Source organism: Grus americana, chromosome 7 (assembly GCF_028858705.1).
Source record: "Grus americana isolate bGruAme1 chromosome 7, bGruAme1.mat, whole genome shotgun sequence".
Lineage (NCBI taxonomy): Eukaryota > Metazoa > Chordata > Aves > Gruiformes > Gruidae > Grus > Grus americana.
In genome coordinates this window covers 28,375,833-28,384,569 of record NC_072858.1, presented here as the reverse complement: position 1 = coordinate 28,384,569, position 8,737 = coordinate 28,375,833, and positions in this window count along the sequence as shown.

The following is an 8,737-nucleotide window of genomic DNA, read 5'->3' as shown; positions in this document are numbered from 1 at the left end:
CTAAATCCAGTACCAGGAACACTGAAGCACATGATCATACCATTGCTCTGTTTCCCACCTTGACAAAAGGAGATAATTTATGATCTCTCTGCTATCAGAGTAGCTTAAAGGCTTCTTACACTAACACGAGTAAAAACCGTCAAGACTCTTAGAGTGAAGGTAGAATAAAAATGCAAAATATATTAACTCTCCACATTAGCTGTGGCTGGAAGGAAAATAGGAGGCTCAGCAGACTAATTGCTTTACTCAGTATAGCAAATTATCCATTCCAAAAGGCAACTAGTGGCATGAAAATAATAAATGAATGTTAGAGGGCATTAGCAGAGGTGCAAGAATTCCCTACCATTAACAATGCTAGTTTATGCTTTTAAGTTTACAGCAAATTAGCCATACCTTTCTAAAGCTTATCAACATTTCTCTCACTAGAAATTAAACCTTGAACCCTAAAATACTGGCATCTCTGCCATTTCATAATAACAAACCTTAAATGAGATAAACTAATACTTTTCTGTAGTGGTTAGGAAAAAACACTGATTCAAATCATGCAACAGTAGCTTTGAAGGCAAAAGTCCACTTATCCTTGCCTCTCCTAACATATGCTCATTTGCTTCAACAAGAACATTAACATTCAAGAGCAGCCACATCTGCTTCACCTGCTCCACTTTGCCAGAGAGGCTGCTTTGGAGTCGCATCTGAAGCCCCAGGCACACAGGGTGCCCTCAGCGGGACACGCTGGGCACACATGGTCAGGGTATGCTCCAGCCCACGGCACGGATGTGCGTTCAGGGCCCCTGTTCATGTCAGCGAGGTGAAGGAGCAAGGAAGGCTCTCAGAGAACGTATTATGGGTTTGAATGGAGTGAGTTACTTGATACTGTGAAACAGGCAAAGAGAAATCACTTCTGGGCTGGGGGAGCAAGAGGCTGGGATGGGTTCTTGCTTTATACAATTAGGCATAGTTAAATGAAGGGCACGTTTCCTTAATGAGCCTTTTTACCCCATAACAACAGGATGAATTATATCCAATCTATATTCCAGTTCACTACTTGAGAAGATTAAAATGGTATCTTTTAGTTTTGCAGAAGTGAAAGGCTGGATCACTATCTTTCCCACTTGCAAAGCCTCTGGGACAAACAGGCATCGCTCCATCTGGGAGACAAAAATCTGCCCTTCCAGCTGAGACCATAACCCCCAAGTATTGATCAAACGTCCACCTCCCTTCCACATAATAGAATTTCCCAGTGAGCTAATTGTTTTTACTTCTTTCATCTCCGTAAATGAGGTGAATGGCAAGGGCAAAGATGAGAGAATTAGCTCTAAGTGTTCTTGGCTTCAAAGCAAGAGGAGAGAGAGCTTCCAGATTTTGGAGAGTGCCATACAGTGTTTATAAAGCGCCGTGGGACCTTCCAAATATCTGAACTTAGAATTGCTTCAGCTTAGGACCAGGCTTGCCTGTTTTGCCCAAGGATTGATGCTTTCTACGTCTGCCATTACAGTTAGACAATGCCACTTGTGGGTCAATGATGGCCTTAATTCATGCTGCCCCTCCAACAGTGACTGGCGCTCATCCACAGCTCCTAAAACACTTTGCAAAAATGCATGAAGCTTCACAACATATGTGAAAGCAGGCAAGTACCAGAGCCCATATTGGTGCCTCATCCTCATTACCATCTACCTGCAGTGACAGAGCTGAATGGCACCTCCTGCCCTGCAGCCCCGCGTTGTGAGAGTGTAAGTGAGGCAAGGCGGAGTTGCAGCAATGCAGATTTTTGCATGCAAACATACACCAACATCAGGTTTACAGAAAGGAAAACTGAACCACCAGCAAAGATGTGAGTGGCAGAATTAAAACCTGGCTCTCAGGAGAAAAGTCAGTTCTTTGGCTTTCCCTCCCAAAGCAACAATGACTCTCTGAGGCTGGGCCTTTAGCTCCCTTCACTTTTTTTTTCCCCCCACATATGGACACATGTCCTAAATCAAGGCTTTCCCCTGTGCAATACTGCAGTCTCCCACAGCATAAAAACCCTACAGCACTCCTTAGTGTCTTTATGGCATAGTTATCACAGGCAGAACTATTAACAAGGATCAGGAACGATGGCCTGAGACAGGCACCTGCAGACTTCTGCTCGTATGGGTGAGGAAGCAATTAATTTGCTGCTGAACTCCTCACAGAGTTACTTCCTGTATTTTGGCAACAGCTAGAATTGAAAAGAAATCCTGCTGCTGGTATAAACAGCAAGAGCAAAACTTCAGTTCTCCACCAGAGAGATTAATCAAACCAACCCACCTCAACTTCGTATACAGCACGACAAGCACATCCCATGTTTTTCCATCTCTGAGTCCCAGCCCTGTGAGACTAGCCGCCTGAATGCTGGTTGCACATGGTGAAGCCTCTGGCACGCGCAGGGCTATCGCAGCATCTGCTTTACAGCCCTCACGTCATAACTGGTTCATAACTGCCCACATACAAGACAAGGTGGAGAAGTCAGAGCAGGGCTGAGGCTTTGAGAGGTCTCAGGTCAGTTATGGCCTCACCAGACCTTGCTCCTGCTAGTCAGCAAGGAGGAAACTAGTGCCAGCCACCACCTCTGCAAGGCAGAGGGAGGAGAGCTCCCATCTAGGGGGCAGCCGAATAGCCAACAGGTGGAAACACTTCTACTGTCTCCCAATCAGGGCAAAACAAAACTCAGTGCTGGAAGTCTCAGCAGTTTGCTGTTCCTCCCTAAACACTGATGCTAAAGCTGTAAAAATCAGGTTTGCATTCTGGAAAGATGCTTTTTAAGCCAAGTTCTCATGTTTGTGGAGTTTGCAGAGACCACCTCTCAAGAGACAGAAGAGACCTAGCACACATTACAGCTCTCAAAACACATGTGGTACCCTGTCCTCAGGGACCAGCCCCCATTAACCAAAAGCTACAATACAAGTAAGGTCAACAGTAGCACAACATCCAACATTTCTAAATGGATTCTGCAAAGCAAAATTGTTATGGGAATCTTCCTGACACATGTACATATGTTTTCCCTGCATTATTGCCAGAAAGGACACCTTATAGAATATAAAACTACCCCAAAACATATGCAGCTCAACTCTGGGAGTAATTTTTGAAAGTCTGTTCCTTCCTGGATGCGAGCAAAGGTTATTATGTGTCTAGAATAGATATAGTCTAGACAGATGGAGCATCATGGGGGGAGGAGGACTGAACTCATGATCTGTTTGTTTCCTGAAGAGCATTTTGTAATGAACTTTGTAAAAAGCCTTTTTGTAAATCCAAGTGAATTAAATTGCTTAATATAGCACTGGGATAAACAACTTACTGACAATTAGATTTTTAAAATTACTTAAACAATGAACGTTGGAAACAGAGGAACAAGCAGGAAAAATTGGATAAAATAATTTTAAAATACATACATTCCAGTAGGCTGGAAATTAATTAATTCTCTTCCAAAAAAGTGGTTTTAATTTAAATCATACAAGCAATCCCATTAAAGTCAGGGTTTTAATATTTTCAGGAATAAAGATCTCAACCTTTCTTTTCAAGCTATGACCAGTGTCAGATCACAGAATCATCTATCAAGATTCTCAATAATCCATCTCTTTCCCTGTGTTGATTACTGTCCGTAATGAACAATGTGCCCTAGAAACTATTGTGTGATCTGAAGACCTCTGAATCTTTAGCTGTCTGCAGCCTTGTAAGATTTGCAGCCTCTCTTGCTAATATTTGAAAGAGCATTTAACACTATGAACACACGCTAATATGCCTTCTTCATAAAGGAGAATTCCTATAACATAGTTGTGTTTTTGTCTGGCATCAGATATATATTATTTAACAAAAGCCAAACAACAAAAACAAAACCAATAAAAAAAGCAAAAAACTTAGGCTTTTACAGCCAAACCAGAGAAAGAGAAGACCTGAGACAATCTTAGCAGGCCTGATGAGACTGAAGCGATTTTCAGCTACAGATAATGTTATTTTAACCTGTCTTTCTTTGTATCACTTAATTCTGTCATGCCACAAAAGCCATGTTCTTCCTCATGCACTGAAATGCCAGGTTAGGTGCAAATCCCAGAGGGAAAATAGCAGCATGTTTCAGTTCAGTCCCAACTATAATATATCCACTTACTAGCCTTTGTCCCTGGCACAGTGGATTTACCCCTTCCCCCATCCATATGGAAGGAGCTCCAGTAAGGCAGAGTAATGGGTTTGTAAACACTCTTTTAGCTCTTTCCCACGACAAGGTGGTGGGACTTCTGTCTCGAGGTCCTACCAACTGCTCTTCTCATGGGGAAACAAGAAAAATGTTTGTTCAGACAATTCAAATTAAAAACCTACTGCAAATATACAACTTGTGTTTGAGTTAACTTTTGAGTGAGCCAGTCTTTACCTTGTTTTGCTTACATTCAGGCTATAATCTTCTCTTACATGAAAAAATCTTGGGAACTCCTTCACAGATATTATCCACAGATAGTTTAAAATAAGGCTTAAATGGCAATCTGTTTATACCACAAAAGGTGAAATTAGTAAATGAATGATACTGTAAATAATTCAACTCACTTTTAATATTTAATTTCTATGGATCATAAGTTTGTTTCATAGTTCCTATGAAATCTGCCCTGAATAGTAAGTAAAAAATTATTACAACAGCATTTTTCAAACATCTGTGTGTGAATGGTGATTGCACTGAGCATGAGGGGCTGCAGCCAGTTTAATGAGGCAGTAAAAGTGAAAACTGGGTCAATGAATTTGTCCCCTCCTCTGCCTCCCCATGAATTTTTGCCAAAACAAATGACACACTGAGTTGCACCACAAGGCAAACTGGAGCAGAGAATTGATCTGAATCAAAAGTACCTCCTCTGTTTTTTTTCCTTTAGACACCGCTGATGAAGGAAACCGGCAGCATTCACTTGAGATTACTATCCAAATGCCCACGTCCTTAGGCCATAGCCTGGAACCCTGGGTTTGCACCTAGGAAACTTGGCTTTTAGCAACGGAAATTCAAAGCCAACGATCCAGTTGCTCCAGACCCCATCTTCACAGATGACCCGTCTCGGGTTCACTGCTAAGTTTTCTCGCTGCCCAGTAAGTTTTCAGTACAACAGTCTTCCAGTGCAGGAATTTAAGAACCTCCAAAACAGGAAAACATAACCCAGAGGGAGGAGAAAAAGAAAAAAAAAAAAAAAGACAAAACAAATCCAACTATACCCAGCAATATCTTGAGGACAAAGAAATGGATGAAGGCAAAAGTTGCAGATAGCTCTTTATCTGATTTTATACAATCAGCATAGAAATGCTTTATCATCCCCTACAATATAAGCAACATTTTTAGTACTATATAGAAGCAAATATCCTTTTTGTACTAAAGAAAATTAATTTTAATCTATTTCCTCTGTTTCCTCCATCCAGGCAACTGCTTAATACATTGATCTTCCATGCATTTCCATTTTCTCCACCAATACATTTCTTATAATTGGAATGAGCTGCTCTATTAAGCTTCTTAATAGATTCTATGTTCTCAAAACCCAATAACTTCAGTACAATACATTAAAATAGACAACAAATTAAGCTCGGTGTTTGCAAATGTGAGGCTCCATCAAGAGTGACCTTTAAAGCTACAGCAAGGAGGCTGTTTAAAATTGGTTGCAAAGAAACCGGCGTCTAATACGTCTAATTGCATTAGTTTGTGTCAATGCTACAACACCCTGAGACTCTTTGCAAACAGTTTGTTGGTGGCCAGGAACAAATCACAGTCCTGATGTGAAGCAGCAACGGACATGTGCAGGTGTCAATGAATTCACTTAGAACTGTGGGTCCACAGCGGCTGTGAAAAAGACCAGGACCTCTGTATTTAGCTGCATCACCTAGCACAGACACAGCCTAGTTTGAGCAATGAAGTCAAGACTGGTCTTAGCTTTGTATATGCAAGCAACATTGAGCGTTACACGCAGCACAAAGGTATTTTTACAATCTAACATAGTTAATTATATCAATTGAATCCAATAACTATGCTGCAATATCACATTAACTTAGTCTGAAATACAACATGAATGGAGGTTTTATTTGCAAACCATTACAAAGACGTAATTCCATTTCAAAATAGCAAATGATATAAAATAACTTTCTCAAAGCTAGTTAGCCCTGGTATTACTCCCACCTCCTCCCACAGCTGTACACCCAGCTACCTTCACATGTATTTTATACCACCTCTTAAGTCATCCAGAGTTTTCAACCACAAGTAAAGAACAAGGTGACCCAACAACGTGTGGGGAGAAGTCTCAAACACACAATGAGCAACTGGAGCCAGAGGATGGGACGCCTCAACAGACACTTTGCAAACCGCCGAAGCGGATATTTGCCAGATACCCACCGCACAACCCAGCCTCCAGGACAGGGCATGAGACCACATCTGCTGCAGTATATGGAGCACCAATTCCAGCTTGAAATCATACTGAAGCAACACTAGGAGGTAGGAGAAATGAGGTCTAATCCTTGTAAAATAAATCCAGGTAGTTAACCCAAACCAGAAAATATTTATCATCTAGCTTTATGCTTCCTAGAAAAGGTTTTATGTAAAAAGCCAGCTCCCAGCTGCTCTTCACCTACTATGAGCCTTTGCTAACCCTTTGCACAGACAGCACTGTGCGTAACGGACCCCCATCGGCAGCACGGTTGCCCTCTTGACCGCACCCATCACCTCCTCACATTTCAGCTCTCTTTAGTTCCAATTCAAAACCACATATGGCCTGTTTCTTTGCAATTTCAGTTTCTCTCCCAAATTACACCTCTCTGCAGCCTTGTAGGCTGAACCATTGCTGTTGAAATCCCCTTGCTCACGGGCAATTAGCATCCTCTTCTGGGTAAAATACTGTGGGATGCAGTTCATTTTGCATTACCCCACCTGGAAGACTCATGCAACTAGCAGATTTTTTTTTTTTTCTTTTCCCTTTAACATGGAAAGCATTGTACAGAAGACTTTGCTTTTGTTACAGGTTTTCATGTTTGCCTAGGGCTTAATCACAAATGAGACTGCTAATTATTTGTACCTCCCACAGCGCTGACCAGGTTTATCCACGATAAGAACAGTTCAGCCCTTGTTCTGCCACCTGCCAGTGCAAGACTGCTGCCAGAGATTCCTTCCAGTAACTCAGGCTTTGTTTGCAGCTGAGGAGAAGTAAATATTGGGTTTTGTTTCACTGGGGGCAGCAGCAAGGGACAGAGTCTGTGGGGCAAGCTTTGGCCTCCTCTCCACCCATGGCCCAGGCAAGGGCAGAGCACAAGCCACAGACCTGGCCCAGTGGCGGGAAACGGGTTTCTGAGGACAGGGTGCAGGCATTTGGGGGTTTAAGTAACTTTGGGGGTGCCTTAACGCAGTGTGAGGCCCTCGCTTTCTCCAAGGCCAGCGGCTTTCCCCATCTGGGAAAGTTCAGGGGTGCTGGGGCAGCACCACAGAGGTGTGAGCTCTCGGTTCAGCACCACCGCCTCAGCACTGACCACTGCCCTGGCTTATCCCAGGGAGCAAAACTAGAACGGTCTATGTTGAAAACAGGCCAAAAGCACTATCAGAGGTTGCTGTTACTACTAAACCCAAGGTTTTATTTAATCTTTCTGGACGAAAAACAAGTACCTTTTATTACCAGGACTCTGGTAGCTCTCCTCACATTCAGTATTAATGTCTCTCCCAGCTCTGCAAAGGCTGTAGCACAGTTGTTATTTTCAGACAAATACAGCAATGATTTCAACTGCTGTGTTGTGCAGTGCTCACCTCACACTGGAGCAGCGGGTTTCCACAGCCTTCCCCGCAGCCCTTAAGTCACAGCCCAGGAACAAGGAGCTCTCCGTCCCAGCACCCCGGGGCCAAAGTGGGGCCAGGCTCAGCTGGGACCATTGCTGAACTGATTCTCTCTCAGCAGTTTCCAAAATAAAGTCAGCACTGCAAGAGATTGCAAAACCTCTGCCTTTCCTTTAGCCCAGCTCACAACACACACTGGCTCCTACCTACAGCCTGCTGCATATTAAACTGCTTTTATTAAAAAAAAAAAAAAAGAGTTAAATTTACAGAATTTTCTCTCCCTTTGAAAAGGGCTAAAAAGTAAAAAAAAAAAAAAAACCACAAAAAAAACCTAACCACAAAAAAAAAGTATAATCCAGAACTAATATCTTGTATAATCTTTGCAAGTGAAACATTTTCACACTGGGTTGGGTCTCCGAGTGTTTTTTTCCACAACAAAAACAAGACTGAAGTCCACTATTTCCTCATTTTGTCTTTGGCAGATCTATTATGAACAAACTAGACCAAAATTATTTTTCATTACATATAAATAGCAGATTGTGCAACCTTAAGTCAAGTGTTGCAGTGGCAACTTCTCAGGTGCTCAAAGTACTACAACTACTTGTCACACATAAATGCATGGAAGACACAAACAGCAGCACATAAGATGGAAGTTTGCTCACAGCAGCATAAAAATGGGATTAACAGGAAACAATTCCTTGATGGCTTAGATTAGACCTAGCCTAGCGTAGTATGACAGAAGAGGAAACAACCCTGCAGAACAAAGTCACAGTGGACCACTATGAACCACTTTCTGGTGCAAAAAAAGCCAACAGCTTTGTTGTAAATTTCTGAAGGCAGCAGCTGTCTATTCAGCAGAGAATCTTCAATTATTTAAACATAAATCACATTTTCATATTCACATGACCTCAGTGGAATTTGACTGGGGCGGGGGGGGAAATTACTGACAAATTA